General features: G+C 34.2%; 1 long non-coding RNA gene across 1 annotated transcript in view; it reads right to left on the reverse strand.

Moving 5' to 3' along the window:
- Positions 1–1,510: 1,510 nt before the first annotated feature.
- LOC103879295 overlaps positions 1,511–24,140 on the reverse strand; it is a 31,288-nt gene continuing 8,658 nt past the window's right edge. The window contains exons 2-3 of the long non-coding RNA XR_639860.3: positions 22,455–22,542; positions 1,511–2,044 (exon numbers count right to left, since the gene is read on the reverse strand). This is a non-coding gene — a long non-coding RNA (uncharacterized LOC103879295). The remainder of the gene's footprint in view (positions 2,045–22,454; positions 22,543–24,140) is intronic.

Consider the following 24,140-nt stretch of genomic DNA (forward strand, 5'->3'; position numbering starts at 1 on the left):
ATACACATTCATATACATATATGTAGACATATATATGTATAAATGTGTGTATAGTGTTAGAATAATACACACACACACACACATATAGGTTGATATATAGACATGGGTTGATAGCTCCAAGGTTTGTTCAGTGGCTTTAGTGTCAAGGATCTGAGCCAACTTGTCTGAAAAGTTTTTGATCTTCTCGTGATTAAAATATGGCTTATAGCATTGCTAAGCATCATAAAATTGTCCAGAAAGAAGGGCTGATATGAAGGGATAGTGAGACAGCTTGCTGAACATCTCCTCTTTTTATCAAGTAAATTAACATTTTCCATCACTAAAACTGCATTCTATTTCTTTGCCAGGTGTGGACTTATGAACATCCCTAAACTGATCATTAGTAAAATTAATGAGTTCATTCTCTAGAGGTTATTGTCTAATATCTGAACAAACTCCACAATAAACTCCACAATTCTTTTATTCAGAAAGCAAAGATAGACCACCAATAGTGGCTACTACACCATGAAAAGACAGAACTAGGGGAAAACTGTGGGTTCTAAATATTCAGTATAACTTAATAAATACAAAAGAATGTGCCAGATGCATTAGTTTTAATGGAATAGGTGAACGTTCCATTCAAATGCCACAACTTAGCACATATTCAAGATTAGAATGCAATAGCATTTTGATATTATAATCTATACGCACTTCTTTTCATTCAATGCCACTACATATAACCTTGAAGTGAGGTGGCCATATCTTCCTCTCAACCTCCCCTATTTATGATCGAAGGCTTGAGGGATAAGTTGACATCTATTGCAAACATAGCAACATACATATTGGATTTCCTTTGAAAATTATAATTTCAAATACTCCATTCTATTAACAGCTAAGTATAGTAGTAATTTTTAGATCAAGTATTCCAAGTTTCTAAGATCAAACTTCCATAACCAGAGTTAAGTAAAAAGATTCCCTGCTTTTCCCCCAACTCAATATAACCATAGTGTATAATTGATCACAATACTTTTCAAGTTGATAAGAAAGAGAGAAAACCACACAGAGAGGGAAGGAATATTACATGCACTGTCTTCAGCAAAGTTGAGAATTTATCATAATAGTTTAAAACAAATCCTGAAAGAATAAAAGTATTTTGAATATTTATTGAGAAAGATTTATATAACTAATGTAAAGATTTGCTTATTATTTTTCAGAAATATGTTACACAATTATTATACAGTGAATGGGTGTTAGCTATGAGCAATAAGGCATAAGGTAATTGAGTAACACAAAGACAAATTGGACAGGAATATGATAATGATTCAACAGCTCACTTCAATTCCAGAAAATAGAAGTGTTTTAAATATTCAGAGAAGTAAAAGCTACTTTTCTCTCTCTCCCTCTGCCTCCCTCTCTCCACTCTGTTGAAGATGAGTATGGCATAGAAAATATCAAGGATTAAGGAAATTTCAGTGTTAGAGGAAGCATTTTATCTGAGCTTTGAAAATTATATGTATTTTATACATGCAAATATAGAAATATCTGTATTTTTCACTAGCCCCCATACATTTATCTTCCTGCATTGACATGCTATGTCAATGTTTTTTTCTTCTCTATTTTCTTCTAACATTTCTACCTATGATAATATTCAACTATATGTAGTTGTGATAAATTACCTGAGTGTAAAAAAGAAACTTTTAATTTAATAAACAAATACAAAACTTTGTGCACTAAAAACTCTTCGCAAATTATTACGTTAATAATGGCTATTTTTTGGCATAGTAACAAATACAAAACTACAGAGCCACTTTTTAGCTCTGTACCTCCCCCTTAGAAACCAGTTCACTTAACTCTTGGAGGACAACACTTTACTAATAAGCACAGGAGGAAAGAGGAAGGGAGATTGGGAGTTTGGGGAGACCTCTGCCTTTTTCCTGAAAGCATCCGGACAGGTGGGCACACCATTGGGCTCTCTCTTTCACTTCTCAGCACTGTATGACAGATGTGCACAGCATGCAGCAGTCAGAAAACAGCAAAGTATAAAGAAGCGGCTGATTCTCTTAACCTGCAAATTCAGAAGCCCACAAATTGGTAGAAAATCTCGCAATAGTGAGTTCTTGAGGAATTTAAGGTGCCATATAGCACAAAACCCTAATATATAATCTCTTCCTCAAGGGAAAGATGTAGTTTATACAATTTTAATGTGTAGACTAGTTTAACATGAAGATGAAAGTAATCATGGTTGTTCTACATGCATTTTTTCCATTGTTCCAAGTGGGGGGAAGAAAAAAGCAGAGATGTGTTCTCAAACCAGCTACTACAGATACTATATTATAAAAATGCTTTCAGTTATTAAGAAGAAACAACATTTATTAAATTGCTTTAAATATTTAATTGTCTATAATTGCTATTATATATCATTGTAATTATATCCTTACGTCGTACTAACCAACACCTTCATTGTTCAAGGAGGAAAGAAAACTTTATTCATTGTTCACTGAAAGAAAACTTTCAGAATGGCCATTTTTAAAGGATAATAAAATAATCCTAAAGGCACATGCGAATAAGCACGTAGAAAAGAAAGCTAGGATTGTAAGCAACAGGGTGAAGTGGATGGTGGGTTGCGGGAAGGTTAATTGTATACTATTTCCATGCAAATGTTTCTCAACTGTCATTGACAAAACAAGAAAAAGATTTTCATTTGCAGTTGTTTTAAATTAAAGCTTTATTTTTTAATTTTTTTTTTTTCTGGTGAATACATTAAGGCATGGATAGTTCATTCTGAGTTTTCAAAATGAGACCTCATGATGACAGATTCAGTAGCATGGACATGATAATCACTCCAATAATGGAAGCTGACTCATGAAATCAAAGTGTTACAGGAAATACTAAGTTGTTTCCTTCAAGTTTCACAAAAAAAATTGGCAGAAAAAGCCAGGTGGACAACGAACAGAGCAGATACCTACTCTATTCTTTTTCTTATCTAATGGGACCAGCCTAAGCATATCCTGTGTCCTTACTACTGAATCTTGAATTGTATGATATTAACATTCAGCTTGACCACCCATGTGTGTAAATCTTAGGCTAGATAAGCACTAGTAATGCAGCATCTTCTGCCTTCTATTGCTTACTCTGAACTTACATACATAATATTCTACAGTCACTAATACCACATCAGAGCGGTCTGAAATTGTTTATTCCTCCCGTTTCTGATTGCTCAGCCACTGACATTCTATGGAGAAGGTGACACATAGATGTTTAAGCAGAGCATAAAAAAGGAAGACATGTTTTCTGAGCAGTCACTATAATCACAACAAATAAAACATACTGCAAAAATAGATAAAGTGTTTAATCGAATAGGAGCTCAGATCCTAATTCTCCAATGACCTTCTCAGTTGAAAAGGATTACCTTTGGGAGTAAATACTCTGAGACAACACATTCTTATAGACAGCTGTTATTAAAAAATAACAGAAATTTTATTTGACACTCAAATAATGGATTTGATTAAAACCTAGGGGCTTATTGTAAGTCAAAAACAAAAATTAGACTCCTTTACATTTAAGTGCTAACTACTTTTTTCTATTCTTGTTGAACTTCCTATTCTAAAACCAGGAAAGGTGTGGCAAATAACTTTCAAACTTTTTACAGATTCTTCCTACAATCGAAGTAAATGTGAAATGTAATGCATCAGGTCCTGTAACCTTATCAGAGACATTAAAACATACAGGATTGTCCAATGTTTCATTTTATTTTTAAATTAGCAATGTTGCAGCATGGTGAATGTAGTCAATAATAAACTTGTATACTTGACATTTACTAAGACTAATAGATCTTAATTCTCATAAAAAGAAAAAGTAAGTATGTGAGGAAATGTTAGGTAGCTTGATTGGGGGAATCATTTCACAACAATACATACATCAAAACATCAAGTTGTAGGTCTTAAAATAATTAACAATATTGCTCTTTTATTGAGTAACATGTTTAATTTCTGCTGTAGTATATTTCAGTTTGTCGTTTCTGTGACTATTAGCATTTACATAAATAATGTGTAATCTTGCATTCTCTACATAGATAACCAACCTGCTGACACATAAAATTATGACAATTATAAAAAAAGGTACATAAGCTAGTGATTAATAACTTAGGTGCTATAATAGGAAGGATTGGCTTGGCATACCTTGGAGAAGAAAATTTATAAATAAAATGCAATTTATTTAGTACAAAAAAATAGTGTAAGTATTGAATATCCCGAATCTAAATGTCCAAAATCCAAAATGCTCCAAACCAGAAACTTTTGGAATGCCACCATGACACTCAGGGGAAATACTTATTGGAGCATTTCAGATTTTAAATTTGTGGATTAAAGATACTGAGCCAGTAAGTACAATGCAAATATTTCAAAATCTGAAAAAAAATTGAAACACTTCTGGACCCAAGTATTTTGGCTAATGGATATTCAAACTGTATATTTCTTAATAGTTTATTAAAACCATCATAGCGCAGATGACATAGTCTTATCAATGCTTTGATAATTAAGAAAGGTATACTTCTCATATACATTTATTTCTGAACTCTCTGTGGGAGCAATATCTGTATGTGTGTGTGTATTTGTGTGCATATACATTTGTGTTGTGTGTGCATATAGTATATATAAGAGAGAAAGTAATAATAAATATAAAAAATAATTTGGAACTCATAACATGTTATCAGTATGGGTGAAAACTAGAGATTTCTAGAGCACTGGTCAGTATGCCAAGTCGACTTCCGCTAATCCTTTTACTCAGTCACCCTCTATAATTTTTGTTTTCATCCACATAATGTCTGGGATCTGTTGCCATGTAAATATTTTAAGATTACTAACTGAACCCTTCCTATCGTCTTAACTGGTTTGATAGTCTTCAAGTTTCTTTATTCAGAATTGCAGAAAGTATGTCATGGTTCATGGGCAGTATTACAAAACTCTGATATCCTAACAACAACATTTATTTTGATTATATATAGGCTATACATTAACTTCACAATGCTCTGAGACTATTTATATGTGGAACATGTGTAGCTTCTCCCCAGAGGATTTTGAAATGATCCCATGGACTTATAGTTAAAAAAAAAAAAAGTCTAACACTCGGAGCACATAAATTCTTCGAGAGTGAATTTCATTCATAGGGAATGAAAACAGCCCATCCTATAATCAGGTGGAGGCTTCTAAGTTGTCAAATCTTCCTTAGACACACTCCTGTATAACATCTGAGTAACAAGAACTGGATAATTTTTCAGGGATTCCTGAATGGGTCTGTCCTGTAGGTATAAATACTAAATCGCCCTTCTGTAGCTGATCCAGAACTGTGTAATACAGATACATTTGATACACTATAATACGCTTTTTCCATTTACTTATACATGCTTTTCTAATAATCATTCCATTTTTAAAAATAAAAGCACTCAGATATCATTCAAAAACACTAATGGTTTGGTTTTTCAGTAGAAATGTATCATTAAACAGATTTTAGAGTGGATACCAGGCTTAAAATCACTTCAATTTTATAATCTTTCCACATTGGTTGTCAGAAATACTGGGAAATGGAAATAGCATCTATTAAATGAAACATCACTGTATTATAAGACAGTTTCATCTTTTAAAAGACCTTATATGCATTGTAAAAGAAATTGGGTAGCTCATTAATGAGAATAGAGAAGAATAAGATCTGGCTATTATTCCAAATGTTCTGTTTTAGCCTCTCTCTTTTTTTTTTTTTTTTTTTTTTTGAGACAGAGTCTTCCTCTGTTGCCCAGGCTGGAGTGCAGTGGCCAGATCTCAGCTCACTGTAAGCTTAGCCTCTCTTTTTTAATTAAAATGAAAAAGCATATTAGAATAGAATAGCACAATATGTATTACTAATATGATTTTCTACACTCAGAAGTCACAGTTGCTGTTTTTGGCAGCTGCCAAAGGAAATGGGCAAAAGAAACCATGAATTCACAGTGAATGATAAGTTATACCATACCCAAGGAAATGTCTTGCTGATACAGAATTCTGTATGATGTGTTTTAACTGGATTTATTCACTTCGGATCCTGGAGTCCTAACTATAACTGTAATGTAGTAGCCTCCTGAACAAAATTCAAAATAATATCTCAAAGACTTCTAAAACATGTTGATGTTGAAAAGACGTACCAAGGATGTCTGAATTCATTCTCCAATTGTTAACAATATGCATTTTCTATAAATTCATTTGTAATTAGTTATAAAACATGTTAAATTGCTTCTGTTATAAAAAATCACTTTTTTTCCTTATCAGGGTCCATTAGAACCTGTATCCTGGTAGTTGAGAAATTAAAATACTAAATTCTATTATAAACTTACTTCTGAGATACTAGCAGTATTCATGTCTATTTAGCTTATATTCATAATATGATATCATTTGTTTTTGCACTAATTTGTTGCTACAAAATAATATTTAAATACTAAGATCTATACATGAGTTTCACAGAAATTTATTTTTATGGTGAAAATGTTTATTTAAATTGACAGATAAGAGTATATGTGTTTATTGTATATGACATAACTGCTTTGAAGTATATGTATATTACACATATCTTTATACACACACACATATATGCTAGTTATTTTGTACTAGTTATTTAAATTTTTGATAGCATTTACTATATATTATATAGTATGTATATATTATATAAAGATATATACACACATATATATGCTAGTTGTTTTGTACTCGTTATTTAAATGTTTGATGGCATTTGCTATATATATATTTAGTCTAAATATATAGCAAAATATATTTATATCTTCACTTGCACATTAATGCAAGTGAAGACATAAACATGAATAGTATTTAATTCATGAATAACATGTATAGTATTTAATTACACAATCATTCAATTGTGTATATATATATAAGCTTTTTGCTAAATCTAGCAAATTAACATATACTTTACCTCACATAGTTATCATTTTTGTTGTGAGAACACTTTATATCCACTCTCTTATGATTTTTCTAGAATATAGTAAATGTTACCTATAGTCATAATTGTTTGCAATAGAGCTCTTAAACTTTTATTTCCTTACTGAATATTTGTACCCTGTGACCAATATTTCTTTAACCACCAAACCCCAACAATGTCAGCCCCTGGTAACCACCATTCTCTCTCCACGTCTATGATAGCAACTTTTTAAGTGTGATATTTGTCTTTCTGTGCCTGGCTTATTTTCACCTAACATAACGTAACACAACATAACGTAACATAACATAACATAACATAACATAACATAACATAACATAACAGTACCCTCCAGGCTCATTGATATTGTAGCAAATAATGTCCATTAGGTTAATCCATGTTGTAATCTTATTTGTTATGGCTGAATAGTATTTAATTATTCAATCGTGTATATATACCATATTTTCATTGTCTATTCATCCATTAACAAACGGGCATGAAGGCTGATTTCATATCTTCGCTATTGTGAATAATCCAACAATTAATATGCAAATGAAGATATCTTTTCCACATACACACAGTAGTGGAATTGCTGGATCATATTTTTATTCTGTTTTTACTTTTATGAGAAAACTATTTTTGAGGAATACTGTTTTTTAAAAGGACTGTATTAGTTTACATTTCCAACAATAGTCTGTAAGTTCCCTTTTCTCCACATCTTTGTCAACACTTATTTTTTGTATTTTTGATAACAACCATTCTAACAGGCTTGAAGTTACATCTCATTGTGGTTTTAATTTACTTTTCCCTGACAATCAGTAATGTTAAACATTTTAAAGTATATCTGTTGATCTTCTGTATGTCTGCTTTTTATAAATGTCTATTCAGATTCTCTGCCCATTTTGTAATTAATTAGGTTTTTTTCTGGCTATTAAATTGTTTGAGTTCCTTATATATTTTGGATATTAACACCCTACCAGATGTGCATTGTTTGCAAATATTTTCTTCCATTCTATATGTTGATTCCTCACTCTGTTGATTGTTTTCTTTATTGCGAAGATTTTTAGCTTGATGTAATTGTGTATGTGTACATTTGCTTTTTTTTTTTGCCTGTGATTTCAAGGTGATATAGAAAAATTGTTACTTATATTGATATCATGGTGCTTCTTCCTTAGAAGAAATCTAAGAAGAAATCTCTTCTAGCAGTTTCATAATTTCAGGTCATACAAGTAAGTCTTTCATCCACTTTGAGTTAATTTTTGTATAGGGTGTGAGACAAAGGCCAAATTTCATTCTTCTGCATGTAGATATCCAGTTTTATCAACACCAGTTATTGAAGAGATTATCCTTTCCCCCTTGTGTGTTCTTGACACCTTTGTCAAAAATGAGAGTTGGCTGTAAATACACGAATTTACTTCTAGGTTCTGTATTCTATTCCATTTGTCTATGTGGCTGATTTTTATGCCAGTACCTTGCATTTACTTACTAGAGCTTTGTAGTATACTTTGAAGTGAGATAGTGTGATGCCTCCGGCTTTGCTCCTTTTGCTTAAGATTGCTTTGGTTATTTGGAGAATTTTGTAGTTCTATAGAAATTTTAGGATTGTTTTGTCTATTTCTGTAAATAATATAATCAATATTTTGATAGGGATTATATTGAATCTATAGATCATTTTTGGTATAATGGACATTTTAACAGTATTAATTATTCCAATTCATGAACACCAGATATCTTTCCATATATTTGTGTCTTCTTCAATTTCTTTCACCAATGTGTTACAGTTTTCAGTGTAGAGATCTGATATTTCACTTCCTCAATTAAATTTATTTCTAAGTATTGTATTTTTATTTTAGCAATTGTAAACAGAAGGACTTCTTGATCTCTTTTTCAGATAGTTTGTTGTTAATCATAGAAATGCTACTGATTTTTGTATGTTAATTTGGTATCCTGTAACTTTACTCAACTTTTCTGTTAGTTCTAATGGAGTTCTGGTGAAGTCTTTGGGATTTTTTTAAACATATAATCCTGTCTGCAAACAGAAACAGTTCAACTTCTTCCCTTCCAATTTGGATGTCTTTAACTGCATTCTTTCCCCTAAGCACTCAGGCTAGAATGTCCAATACTCTATTGAAGAGAAGTGGCAGTAATGGGCATCCATGTCTTGTTCAAGATTTTAGAAGAAAAGTTTTCAACTTTTCCCCATTAAATACGACGTTACCTGTGGGTTTGTCAGATGTAGCCTTTATTACATTGAGGTTTATTCTTTCTATACCTAATATGTTGAAATGTTGTATCATGAAGGGGTGTAGAATTTTGTCAAATACTTTTTCTATATCTAATGAAATGCTTAAGTGGTTTTACTCTTTTTTTATTCTTTTATGATTTTCGCTCTTCATTCTGTTAAAGTGATATATTGCATTTACTGAGTTTTATATATTGAACCATTCTTGCATTCCTGGGATGAGTCCCACTGGACCATGGTGAATGATCTTTGTAATGCACTGTTGAATTTGGTTTGCTAGTTTTTGTCGTTGTTGTTGAGGATTTTTGCATCTATGTTTATCAGGGATATAGGCTTACCTTGTAAAACAAGTTTGAAAGTATTCCTTGCTCTTCGATTTTTGGGGAGAGTTTGAGGAAAATTAGTACTAGTTATTAAGTGTTTAATGGAATTTAACAGTGAATCTATCCGTTCCTTGGCTATTTTTTGATAGGAGACATTTTACTGTTGATTCAATTTTCTTACTCATTACTGGTTTTAATGTTTTCCATTTCTCCATAATTCAGTCTTGGTAGATGTTTATATTGTCATCCAATGTGTTGGTATGTACTATTTTATATTAGTGTCTTATGATATTTTACATTTTGGTTGCACCAGTTTCAATGCCACTTTTTAATTTCTGATTTATGTATTTGAGTATTCTCTTTCTTTATTCCTAGTTAGAAGTTTGCTTATTTCACTTATCTTTAAGAAAAAAACCTCTGTTCTTGATTTTTCCTATTACTTTTCTCAACTCTATTTCATTTTATTTGCTCTTAGCTGTAATATTTTCTTCCTTCTACTAAAATTGGACTTAATACGTTCTTAATTTTCTAGCTTTTTGAGGTGCATCATTTGGTTGTTTGAGATCTTTGGGTTTTTTTTGTTTGCATTTTGATGTAAATGTTTATTGCTAAATCTCCACTCTTAGAACTGCTTTTCCTGTATCCCATGTGTTTTTCTATGCGGTCTTTCCATTTTGATTTTTCTGAAAAAAATTTTACTTATTATTTTAATGTATTTATTCACCCATTGTTTGTAGGGGGCTCGTTGTTTAATTTCCATGTATTTGTGAATTTGCCAAATTTCCTCCTGTTACTGATTTCTAATCTTTATACCATCGTAGTAAGAGAAGACACCTGATGTGATTTTAATACATCTTAAACTTGTTAAGATGTATTTTGTGACCTAACTTATGATCTCTGCTGGAGAATGTTCCATGTTCAGTTAAGAAAGATGTGCATTTTGCAATTTTTTCTCACTGATTTTCTGTCTGAATAATCTGTCCATTTCTGAAAGTAAGATGTTGAAGTGCCCTAATATCATTGTATTGTAGTCTATCACTCCCAGATCTATTAACATTTGTTTTGTATATTTAAGTGTTCCTATGTTGGGTATATATATATATATAATTGTTATATCCTCTTGATGAATTATATAATGACCTTCTTTGTCTCTTTTTATAGTTTTTGACTAAATATCTATTTCATCTCATGTAAGTATAGCTACTCCTGCACTCTTATGGTTTCTGTTTCCGTGGAATATCTTTTCTCACCTCTTCACTTTCAGTCTGTTTTTTTTCTTACAAGTAAAGTGAGTCTCTTGTAGGCAGCATATAGTTCCATCTTGTTTATTATCCATTCATCCATTCAACCACTGGTATATATTGTTATCTTCCTTCTATTTTTTGTGCTTCCACTAGATAATTTTGCTTTGTGGTTGCCATAAAGCTGACAAAAGTTTTTGTAGTTACAACTGATTATTTTAAACTAAAAACAACTTAACTCTAATGGTGAATAAAATAAAACACTTTCCATTTTTACTCCATTCCCTACATACACATTTAAAATATTTGATGTCACAATAAACAAAAATAAAAAAGAATTAATATTCCATATTTTTAAATAATAGTTTTGTTTTGTATCCTTTACACAAAAGATATAAGTGATTTATACACCACCATTACAGTAGTAGAGTATTCTGAATTTGATTGTGTACTATCTTTTATTAGTGAGTTTTATACATTCAGATGTTTTTGCATTACTCAGTGTCTTATTTTCTTTCAGCTTGAAGAATTTCCTTTATCATTTCTTATAAGACATGTCTGGTGGTGACAAATTCCCTCTGCTTTTGTATTTCTATGAAAGTGTTTATCTCATTTTTTATCTAAAGGACAACTTTAATGGGTATATTATTCTCAGTTAATTTTTTTTTTTCTTTCAGCTCTTTGAATACATTATCCCACTCTCCTTAGGACCGTAAGGTTCCTGCTGAGAAATTTCCTCCTAGGTATACTGGAACTCCCTTATCTGTTATTTGCTTGTTTTCTCTTACTGCATTCAAGATTCTCTCTTTGTCTTTTTTTTTTTTTTTTTTTTTTTGACAATTTGATTATGATATGTCTTGAGGTAATCTTATATGGATTGAATATGATTAGAGACCTTTGACTTTCCTGTACCTGATATTTATCTCTTTCTCTAGGTTTGAAATGTTTTCTACCATTGTCTCTTTAAGTAAGAATTTTATCCCTTTATCTTTCTCTTCTTGAACGTCTACAACTCTAACAATTGCTGCTTTGACACTGTCCCATAAGCTTTCTTCATTTTTCCTTTTTAAAAATGTTTTTCTCTTCTGACTGTATATTTTCAAATAATCTGTCTTTGAGTTCACAGAGTCTTACTTCTGCAATTAATTCTACTGTTGGTGCTCTATTGCATTTTTCATTTTGGTCATTATACTTTTAGCATCAAGATTTCAATTTGATGTTTTAAATTATCATTTCTATTTCTCTATTAAATTTTTCATTTTGGTTACTTGTTGTTTTCCTCATTTTGTTGAATTGTTTGTTTCTGGAGTTTTCTAAGAAACCTACTGGACAAAAATCTTTGGAAGTTTGGCTTAGGGAATCTGCATTTAAAAATACCCCATGTTGGTTTATGTGCACTTTAATGCATGTTCTACATTGGTTTAATAAATTTTTATACTATTTGTATAGTAAAAAATATTTTATTATCTGTAATTATTTCACTATATGTAACATAATACAGAATAGACAGAGAAATAGATGAGATAGAAACATAGTATGTAGCATGTATTGTGCATATATATGAGGTAAACCTCGTATAATAAAAATAATAAAAAATAACATTGTATTAATGTGGATCTAATTTTCTGAGGTAATAAGAAAGAGGTTACTGATTTCTCTACATTCATCTAGTCCTTACAACTCTGAGCCTTCCAACTGCTTTCCAAGTAAGTAACTAATATTTTATCAAAGGCAAAATTTTAATAAATCTTGTCCAAATTGTAGTCAATGTTTTATTACATTTGTATGCTATTGTCTAAGCTGAAATTAAAAAGTAAAACAGTTTTTCACTATAATAAATGTAGTTATGTTAACTGGTAAAGACATGCAACATCACAATATTTACTAGGATTCAAAAGTAAAATCATCATAATAATTTTATTTCATAATTAAATATTTACTTAAAAATTTTTAATGTGCCAAATATATTGTTTTAGCTAACTTGAATTTTAAAATGGAAACTGTTGAAGGATAATAATTTCTCAGATTATAAATTCCATAAGATTAGGGCTCATAATGTTCTTGTTCTTAATATTATTGCCAATTCCCAACATTAGCCTGACACATAGAAGATTCTAAAAAGATACTGACTACACAGTTATATCCAAATTTGTATCGGTATGAAATTATTTGAATAGTACCTTCTGCATTTGAAGATTGTTTTGCAAAATAGTAGTTGTTGAATAAATGTTTTTTGGTTAGAATTGGGTTTGATTTATATTTTCGTAATCAAGGGAAAATTAATAGTAAAATCTATTAATAGATGGTGTTCAACCCTTTAATGTGAGGACTTTTTGCTTATCTATGATGGCAGATATCACAAAAATTATGCATGGACTTTTTTTCTTAGCTTATCAGTTATAGTTAGTGTATTTTATGTGTGGCCCAAGACAACACTTCTTTCAATGTAGCCCAGGGAAGCAAAAAGGTTGAACACCCACCATCTAGTATTTACACAGTACTCACAAGTTCATACATTAAGAAAATACTGTGTCTATTCTCTTCAAGAGGTAAAGGATATTGCATCTACTAATTTTCAATTGTGCTTATTATATAAACGTAAGTTATTATTGTTATTACACAATGTCTTCATGTCAACTTGTGTGCAACAATATATCTACATAGATTGCATGCACACACACATTTATTCCAAACCCAAAAAGGTTACATGAAATAAATCAGACTCAGGCAAGAATGAAATGCTTTTATATGATATATTTTTAAGAGCTGCATTCATGTATGATACTTCAAATTACATTGTCTGAAAAATTCAATTGAGTTAATTGATTTAGGCTTATTAAATTACTGAGATTTTAGAAAGATACAGTTTAGAATACTACTTAAAATTAAGTAAAATTCAATATGGTAACTTAAAAGACAGTTCTAAAATAGAATCACATTTAAGTTAGTTTTCTGTATTTTCTGCTTATAGAACAAATAAAGAAAGTGGAGCAGAAAATCAGTCACATTAAATTTACCACCATCCAAAAAGCCAAGGCAAGCTTAAAAAGTACATTAAGCTTTTATATATGGCTAAGGTTCACAGGTTAACAGAGACAAGTAAAAATTATTGCTAGTTCTACTAAAAGCTTCCACTCAAAACGGAGCTTAAAGATATTTTAAATATCTTCTTTAAGTTACATATATGTTACATTAGAATAAGCAATCTTGCAGAGCCAATTTTTCTCTTACTCCAATTATTATTGTTATTACACAATTTATAGAAATGTTAATGCTTTGCAATTTAATTGTTAAAGAGTATTTTATAATTCAATTTTATTTAGATTTTGTGTCCTTATACATTGTTAATTGCAAATTTATAACGCAGGAGCCGTAATTTTTATTTTATTCATAATGCCCATCTCCCTATGTATAGCGAGTTAATGTTAAACTGCCAGTAGTGATTTTCAAAAAGCATATGATAATAAACATTGACTATAGAACACTATGACAGTCAAGAAGCAAATGACTATAATAGTACAACTGGAAACAGTTAAAAACATTGGCATGGAGAACTCCAAAGCAATCTGAGCTGGATGAAAAACAAAAGCCTTTGCTAAATAGCTCTTTCCTACAACTCTCTAAAAATATAGCACAAAAAGGCAAAACAACCTTCTCCAAGCATCAGTCTGTCATTAATTTTAATCTCTTTATTTGCAGATATCCAAAAACTCTGTTCACTGTGTCTTCATTCAAAATTCTGTCATAGTATAATTGTAGAACTCAGGTTGAAAGTGCTCCACAAGGTTCTGTGTAAAGCAGGATTTTGCTGACTTTTTTTCAGCCAGTTCTTAAGAATTAAATACACACTAATTTGGGTGAACATTTGATTTTTTGGAAGAACCTCATGTAGTTGAATATGGCCTAAAAATTTTGTCCAAGAATATCTGATACCACTTTGAAAGCCATAATTTCTTCTTTCTGAACTTTTATTTTAGGTTCTGGGGTACATGGGCACGTTAGCTGCATGGTTGTATTGTGTGTCACTGAAGTTTGGGGTGTGCATTATCCTGTCACCCACGTTGTGAGCATAATAGCTGATAGATAGCTTGTCAGCTATAAAGCCTCTCTTTTCCTCCCCCATCTAGTAGTCCCATGCCTCTATTTTTTTCACCTTTATGTTTATGTGTACTCAGTCTAGCTCCCATTTATAACTGAGAACTTTTGGTATTTGGTTTTCTGTTTATGTGATCATTGGCTTATGATACTGGCCTTCAGCTACATACATGTTGCTGCAAAGTACATAGTTTTGTTCTTTTTTTAAGGTTGCTTCGTATCCTGTGGTATATATGTACCACATTTTCTTTTTCCATTCCCCCATTGATGGGCACCTAGGTTGATTCCATGTCTTTGCTATTGTGAATAGTGCTTCAGTTAACATACAAGTGCATAAATCTTTTCAGTGAAACAATTTATTTTCCTTTGGACGAATACCTACTAAAGGGATTGCTGAGTTGAATGGTGGTTCTAAGTTCTTTGAGAAATCACAAAACTGTTTTCCATAGCAGTTGAACTAATTTACATTCTCCCTAATATTACATAAGCATTTTATCTTTTCCACACCTTCATCAACATCTGTTATTTCTTGACATTTTAATAATAGCCATTCTGACAGGTGTGAGAGAGTATCTTATTGTAGTTTTGATTTGCACTTCTCTAATGATTAGTGATCATGAGCATTTTTTTCATATGTTTGTTGACTGCTTGTGTGCCTACTTTTGAGGATGATCTGTTTATGGTTTTCCCCATTTTTTAATGAGATTAGGGTTTTCTAGGTATAGAATCATATTATCAGTGAAGATAGATTGTTTAATTATTTTCCTAGTTGGATGCCTTTTTTGTCTTTCTTTCGCCTGATTGCTCTGGCTAGAACTTCTGGTACTATCTTGATTAGATGTATGGAGAGTGGGCATATGTGTCTTGTTTCAGTTCTTAAGTAGAATGCTTTCAGCTTTTACTCATTCAGTATGATGTTGGCTGCAGGTTTCCCAAAGATTGGTGTTATTATTTTGATGTATACTCCTTCATTGCCTAATTTTTGAGAGTTTTTATCAAGACATGATACGAGATTTTATCAATAGTTTTTATCGTTTCTATTGAGATGATCATCTGGTCTTAGTTTTAATTTTGTTTATGTGATAAATTGCATTTATCGATTTGCATATGTCAAGCCAGTTCTGGACCCCTGGAATAATTCCTAGAGATCATGGTCAATTAACGCTTTAATGTGCTGCTGGATTCAGTTTCCTGGTATTTTTTTTTTTTTTTTTTTTTTTTTTTTTTAGAATTTTTGTGTCTATGTTCATCAGTAATATTGGACTGTAGTTTAAATATTTTGTTATGTCTTTGTCAGATTTTGCTATCAGAGTGTCACTGGCTTCGTCAAATGAGTTAGGGAGGAGTACTTCTTCTTCTATTTTTTGGAATAGTGTCAGTAGAATTGGTACCAGCTCTTCATCATATGTCTGGTAGAATTCAGCTCTGAATTAGTCCTGTCTAGCATATTTTTGGGGAGTTGGTAGGCTTTTTCTAACTGATTCAATTTTGGAACTTGATATTGGTCTGATACGGGTTGGCTATGTCCCACCCAAATCTCATCTTGAATTGTAGTTCACATAATCTCCACATGTCATTGGAGGGACCTACTGGGATATAATTGAATCATTCATGGAGGCAGTTTCTCCCATACTAGTCTCATAATAGTAAGTTCTCACAAGATCTGATGGTTTTATAAGGGGCTTCTTCCTTTGCTTGGCTCTCATTCTCCCTGCTGCCACCTGGTGAAGAGGTGCCTTCTGCCATGATTGTAAGTTTCTTGAGTTCTCTGCAAGCATGTGGAACTGTGAGTCAATTAGACCTCTTTCTTTTATAAATTACCCAGTCTCAGATATGTCTTTATGAGCAGTGTGAGAAGGGACTAATACAGTAAATTGGTACTGCAGAGAGTGGGACGCTGCTGTAAAGATACCTGAAAATGTGGAAGTAACTTCGGAACTGGGTAACAGGCAGATGTTGAAACAGTTTGGAGGGCTTAGAAGGAGACAAGAGAATATGGGGAAAGTTTGGAACTTCCTAGAGACTTTTTGAATGGCTTTGACCAAAATGCTCATAGTGATATGGACAATGAAGACGAGGCTGAGATGATCTCAGATATGTAGCTTAGCTTGGCAGGTTATTATATTTTTGGCTGGAGGTGTTTTTGTTTTTGCTTTTTTTCTTCCAGAATGCTGAAAGTAGGCCCCTTCTGGCTTGTAATATTTCTGCTGAGAAGCCCACTTTTAGCCTAATGGGCTTCCTTTTGTATGTGATCTGAACTTTTTGTCTACCTGTCTTTAAGATGTTTTTCTTTATTGTTGACATAGTGGGTCTGGTAACTATATTCAGATAATCAGGCATTACATTTTCGTAAAGAATATACAGCCCAGACCTCTTGCACGCTCAGCTCACAATAGGGTTCACAATCCTATGATAATCTAATTCCACCACTAATCTGACAGGAAATAGAGCTCAGGCAGTAATGCTTGCTCATCTGCCGCTCACCTCCTGCAGTGCAGCCACAAAGGAGTACTGGTCTAACAGGCCACAGATGAGTACTGGTCTGTGGCCTGGGAGTTGGGGATCCCTGTTTTGTACTATCTGGTAGATGTCTGAATTTCGTATATGTAGATGTCTATGTTTCTAGGGAGATTAGAAAAATTTTCTTGAGTCATTACCTCAAATGTATTTTCTACATTGTTTATTTTTCTCCTTCTGTCCCAGGAATGCCAATAATTAATAGATTTGGTCGCTTTACATAATCCCACATTTCTCAGAGACTTTGTTCATTTTTTAAAAATGTTTCAAACTTTTTTTTTTTTTTCCTGACTGGGTTAATTTGAAAGACTCGTTTTCAAGCTGTAAAATTCTTTCTTCTGTCTGGTCCAGTCTATTGAAGAAGCTTTCAACAGTGTTTTCAAATTCCTTAAGTGAGTTTTTCAGTTCCAGAAAATGTGATTGACTTCTTTTCAAGATTTTTATCTCTTTCTTCATTTCCTGAATTGTTTTATAATTTTCATCGTGTTTATTTTCAATCTTGTCCTGGATCTCCTTGAGCTCCCTTGCAATTCATGCTTTGAATCCTTTATCTATCATTCCTGAGTTTCCGTCTTGGTTAGGGACCATTGCTGAGAGCTAGAACGATGTTTTCGTGGGGTCACAAATTCATATTTTTTTTATGTGGGCAGATTTCTCATGTCGCTTCCTTCTCATCTGGAATAAGTTTTATTGGGTAGGATAATTTTGGCTTTGCTTCTATACTCCTATGCACTTCTGTTTGTAGGTTTTGTATTGGGCTGTGTGTTTCAACGTGCTGACCAGTTGATGGCATTTGCAGGTAGGAGTCAGGTACCACACAGCTGGTGGATGTGGACCTGATCTTTATTTACTGTGAGATATTCTCTTGTTTCAGGTGAAGGGCTGCAGAGTGGGCTGCCTGGTGCTCTGAGCTTCCTCTTCCATGTAGTTGGTAGACACAGCTGGTCAGAACTTGAGACCCTGGCTCGCCCATGAATACCCCATTGGTGATCACAGGCACTAGCCCTCACAAAGCTGACTGAGAGGAGTTCCTGGTGAAATGTGCTGAGGTCTCTTCAAGGGAGTGAGAAAGTTTCACTGGCTCACTGACCTAGGAAAAATGTGATTTGTTTTCCTGTCACTCTCCTCTTCCAGGTCTCATGATTCCTAATTTAGATGCACACTGTAGTCTACCTCTGGACCACAAAATATGGCTGAGAGCCATGGAGAATGCCTGTTTGATGACTGTAGGAGTTGTTTCAGGGCATACTGTCATGTAGATAACTTTATGGCTTATCTGTTCTCCAATGAGGCAATACTGCTACTTCTTGTAAACGGTGGATGGGAGCTCCCATCCTTGAGCATGTGAAAGTGGATGTTGGTTGTAGTAGTGTTGGATAGTTGGGTCTTTAGAATGGAGTAGGTAGTTATTAGTTCCTAGGGCCCTAGATGGCTGCTAGACATTTTGTATGAGTTCTGAAGGGCCTGGTTTAGAGTTTGGCTAATTCACAGTTCAGGGGCTGGCTATGATTGGGGTGGAAGGCTGGTCCTTGGGTTACTGGCTGAATTCTTAGGCAGGGGCAGGCAAAATGCTTAGATGGAGGGAATATCACAGGACTGCAATGGTTGGGCTGCAGTGAAATGTTCAGTTGGGTTCAGTGTGACTGTGCTATGGGTCTTTCAGTGGGGAGGGCAGGACCTTTCAGCTGGAGCAACAGAGACTGGCAGCTGTGGGGCACATGGCATCCTCATGCTTCTCTCCTAACCAAGTGATGCTGAACTTTCCTGGTGGGGACATGACAAGTGCCAAGCATCATCTGTTTACTCTGGGAGTTTTGCCCTAGAGGAATGCAGAGCTGCAAGTGCTGGCAGAGTTCAGGGGAGGGCAGGGCCATTGTGCTGGAAGTCCAAGCCAGTGAGCCTTGCTTGGCTAGAAACAGCAGGGGTCGGGGTGTGGGCTGGTGGCTGCGGATAGTTGCAAGGTCTACAATCTGGGAGGCTCCCAGGGGAATGCAGAGCTATGCTCACTGGCAATGTTCAGGCATGGAGAATATCAGTGCACTGGAAGCCTGAGCCCAGCCCTGCCTGAGGAGGAGTGAGACAGTCTGGCTGCTCCTTGGCACTGTAGATGCAGCCTCTATTTGGATCATGGCAGTTGGGTGCTCAGGAATCCAAAGTCTGTGAGGCTCCAACCCTGAGTGGGGTCTCTGCAAAAACCGTAGTTGACTCTCTGCATTGGTCTGGAGGCTGGGGAGTATGTGTGTTGGATTGGTCAGGGGGGTTCTCCTATGCTCAGGATTGCAAAGGTCTGTAGTGGAAGTGTGGATTTACTGTGGACTCTCAGTCACTTATCCTTTCCACATGTCAGGGAGCTTCTCCCATTACCTCACTGGTCCTCTGTGGGTAGCTGTCCAGCTTCATTCCTCTGTTCTCTGTGGAGTCCCTCACTTTCTTGGTGAATCCCAACATGGTATCAGAGATACTCACCAGAAGAGTGAGCATCTACTCACCACTTTGTTTTCTCTCCATGCAAGAGTGGTGCGTTGTAGCTGCTGCTTCTAGGCAGCCATCTTGAACCCAACCTCAAAATCCACAATTCTTTAAGTTTAAGAAGAAAACATGTCTAAGTGGAGTAACCAATTTTCTCGTACTAATTTTCTGTATCATTTTGGATTATTCTCTTAAATGGTCTTAGCATCAGATGCCTTGTTTATAAAAAATGTTAATTAGATTAAAGCAACTTTAAGGTGTCTTAATGGTTTTATAAAACTGTGAATTTCTTTATGTAATCTTTGGTAGATAAAATGATCCAAGCCCCAATTCTTCCATTAGGACCTCCTAAGAAGAAAATATGGTATAAATTTTATAAGAAGACTCCTACTCGCAGACCATAAACTGAATTATCAGGAGTATATATGATTGGGGTTCCAGTCTCATTTATGCTTTGATTCCAAAAAATTAGCAATAAAAGACTGCCTTGAGATTAGCAATCAGCCTATAGGGCCCAAACCTAAAACACCTGCTTTATAAAATTGTGCAATCCCATTACTGGGTATATATCTAAAGAATTATAAATCATTCTACTATAAAGGCACATACACAGATACGTCTATTGCAGCACTATTTACAAAAGCAAAGACATGGAATCAACTGAAATGTCCATCAATGATATAGTGGATAAAGAAAATGTGGCACATATATACCACGGAATACTATGCAGCCATGAAAAAGAATGAGTTCATATTCTTTTCAGGGACATAGATGAAGCTGGAAGCCATCATTCTCAGCAAACTAACATAGGAATAGAAAACCAAACACCACGTGTTTTCATTTATAAGTGGGACCTGAACGATGAGAACACATGGACACAGGGAGGGGAACATGACACATCGGGGCCTGTCATGGGATGGGAGCAAGGGTAGGGAGAGGATTAGGACAAATACCTAATGCATGCTGGGCTTAAAACCTAGATGGTGGGTTTATAGGTGCAGCAAACCACCATGGCACATGTACACCTATGTAACAAACCTGCACATTCTGCACATATATCCCAGAACTTAAAGTAAAATGAAAAAAAGGAAAAGAAAAGAAATGTCCAAGCTGAAAGGGACTAAGTCAGAGAAGAAATTTATTCAGTTGAATGAGAACTTATTCTGAACTTAGTCCAAGATTAAAAGATTTTTATGACAAATGTTCTTGAGAGTGAAATGATGTGAAATCCCTCAACTTATCTGGAAGTCTTCCAATAAACCCTAGTCAGTTACTCAGAGGGGAAGAAACATTGTAAAGCAAAATTCTAATGAGTTGAATCTTGAAAGAACGTCAGAATACAAGGCCAATGTTAGTGCTCAACATTGGCCAAATAAAGTCACGCTGTCCACTAGTCTAGAGCAACCACTGGAGCAGAGATGGGTCTACAACATGTCACCTTAGATTGGGGGAAGGAGGAAAGAGAAAGAGCACAATAAAAGGAAAGTTTATGGCAAAGAGGAGGCACAGAAACTTAGTGTCTGGGAAACATGCAATAAGACTCTCGGAAGAAAATGAAAATAGAGCTACTAGGAAGATCATCATGTTTGTATTGCACAATATTGAGTACTAGAAAAAAAGGAATTTGGGAGCATTGTTTCATTGCAAACCAGGAATATTAATAGGTGATGTAGCGTTAAGGACATTCTCTAGACTGGCATCAGACAAGTCTGCATTCTAACATTGGCTCCCTTACTTATACTCTATGTGATCTCAGTAACTCATCTTTCAGTTTCTTACTTGCAGAATATGAATATTGACAGCTAACATGACAGTTTTTTATCATGATTAAATGTGATAATATAACACAAAATAGGTACTCAATGATTGCTACTGCCGCTAATATCACTGCTGTTATTTCTTTCAGTTAAATGGGAAGTAAAGCAACCAAAGTCCCCAAGTTTTAATCAAGTAAAACATATTTCAGAGGACATTAAAATTTTAAATGCCACAAAATTTCTCCATCATCTATTCAGTAAGCTCCTCTTAAAGAATTTCTTTTCACCACATTAATATTTACCTTAAGTTTTTAGATCAATGAAAATATCAGTGAGGTACATGCACATTTGCTAGGATGAGTGACAATTATTTCATTGATTCTTTTATTCCTTACCCTCTAAATCAATAATTGGGGATGTAGGTAAACTACAGCAAGTAAGGGCCAATTTACCAAATTTTATTGCTTTGCTGACAAGGCCCTTCAAAGAGCATCTACAAATAACATGGAATCAGAAAAAAGAGTAACATGTGGTAGCCAAAGCTACTCAATCTACAGTAAGACAGATGCAGTTCAAAAACAGGAAGACCTTGCCACCGGTCAAAAAAATCAGCATTTAGTCTTAGTTTCCTATGTGTTCTACTGAATTTTTCCCAGGTAAGCTTTATTTCAGGTATGACTATACAATATATTTAGATTGAAACTAAAATGACTGATTATTAAAAACATTACCTTTGATTAAAAAAAATCAAAATCACATTTTAAGTAGACTTACATGTTTAAAGTCAAAAAATATGTAAGCACAGTGAAAGTTTGTGGAAGTTAGGACACAGATGGAGAAAAGCAAGAGGTCATATTCCAATGTGTCTTCTCACCTGTGTTCTGTGCACCCAAGTCTGGGATTAATATCTTCTTTGCTCCTTAGCAAACCTTGTGAAGTATGCTTTGATGACTGCTTTATACCTGCAGAAATTCAGGCTCAGAGTTAAGGTCATGTCAAAGGTAAATTAGATCATAATGAGTTGAGGTAGCATCTCAACTTTACCAAACCTCGGAGCTGATGCTGTTTCCACTATTCATTATGCCTCTATGTTCAAAGAGAAAGGAAGCTTATATTTTCAAAACCTTCAGGGAGCAATATATTATTTAAAAATAAAAATTTCACGTGTCTCAATAATCCATTTACTGGCAAAGTTCATTATTATGATCTAAGCTTTAGATTTTAGGAAATACACACATTGAGCATGAGTAATGTTCCTTTTTGCTTTTGAGTCATATCCCCAATGCCCTTCCTCTTGGCCTCCTTTTCAGTCATGGAAATTCCTATTCATCTTTCAAATGGTGTCTAATATTGCTTCCTCTGCAAAGCCTTATTTATTCAAACTCTATATTTTTCCAACTACACAAAATGTTGGATGCCTATTATGTGGCCCCAGAACACAGGATATTTGTGCATGAGAGTATTTCTCAATTCACTGTACTTATTTGTTAATACATCAGTTTTCTGTGACTTCTGCAGACAAAAGAGGCTGTGATCTCTACAAGGACAAGGTTGTTGGCTTATTCATGTCTCTTTATCTTTAGTGACTACCAAAGTGAATAGTATATAGTGGGCCAGGTGCATTGGCTCATGCCTGTAATCTCAGCACTTTGGGAGGCAGAAGCAGGTGGATAGCTCAGGAGTTTGAGACCAGCCCAAGAAACACTGCAAAGCCCCATCTCTACAAAAAAAAAAAAAAAGTAAAAAAACGTAGCCAGGTGGGATAGTGGGCCTCTGTGGTCCCAGCTACTCAGGAGGCTGAGGCAGGAGGTTGAGCATGAGAGGCAGAGGTTCCAATGAGCCAAGATCATGCCACTGCACTCCAATCTCAGTGAAAGAGTAAGATCCTGTGTGATGGTTAATACTGAGTGTCAACTTGATTGGATTGAGGGATACAAAGTATTAATCCTGGGTGTGTCTGTGTGGGTGTTGCCAAAAGAGATTAACATTTGAGTCAATGGGCTGAGGAAGGCAGATCCATACTTAATCTAGTTGGCACAGTCTAATCAGCTTCCAGTGAATATAAAGCAGGCAGAAAAACGTGAAAATGGGACTAGTTTCCCAGCCCACATCTTTCTCCCACACTGGATGCTGCCTCCCCTCGAACCTCGTACTCCAAGTTCTTCAGTTTTGAGACTTGGACTGGCTCTCCTTGCTCCTCAGCTTGCAGACAGCCTATTGTGGGACCTTGTGATTGTGTAAGTTAATACTTAATAAATTTAATATATATACTTGTCCTATTAGTTCTGTGCCTCTAAAAGAACCCTAACTAATACACCCCATCTCAAAAAAAGTAAAAATAATAAAAATAGTACATAATGTCTGATGATGACTAAATGAATTGTTTCTTGTTACATATTCTGCTTATAAGAAATAAAATATTTCACTATTTAATTCACTTGTACAGAGATAGAAGCCAAAATCAAATTTGAAGTGAGTTGTGCTGTTTTCTCCTTTCCAGCTTCCTCACAAGTGAGAAATACCTAATGGAAACTTTGTACTGAATCTGAGTAAAACTAAT

Source organism: Papio anubis, chromosome 15 (genome assembly GCF_008728515.1).
Source record: "Papio anubis isolate 15944 chromosome 15, Panubis1.0, whole genome shotgun sequence".
NCBI classification, from domain to species: Eukaryota; Metazoa; Chordata; class Mammalia; order Primates; family Cercopithecidae; genus Papio; species Papio anubis.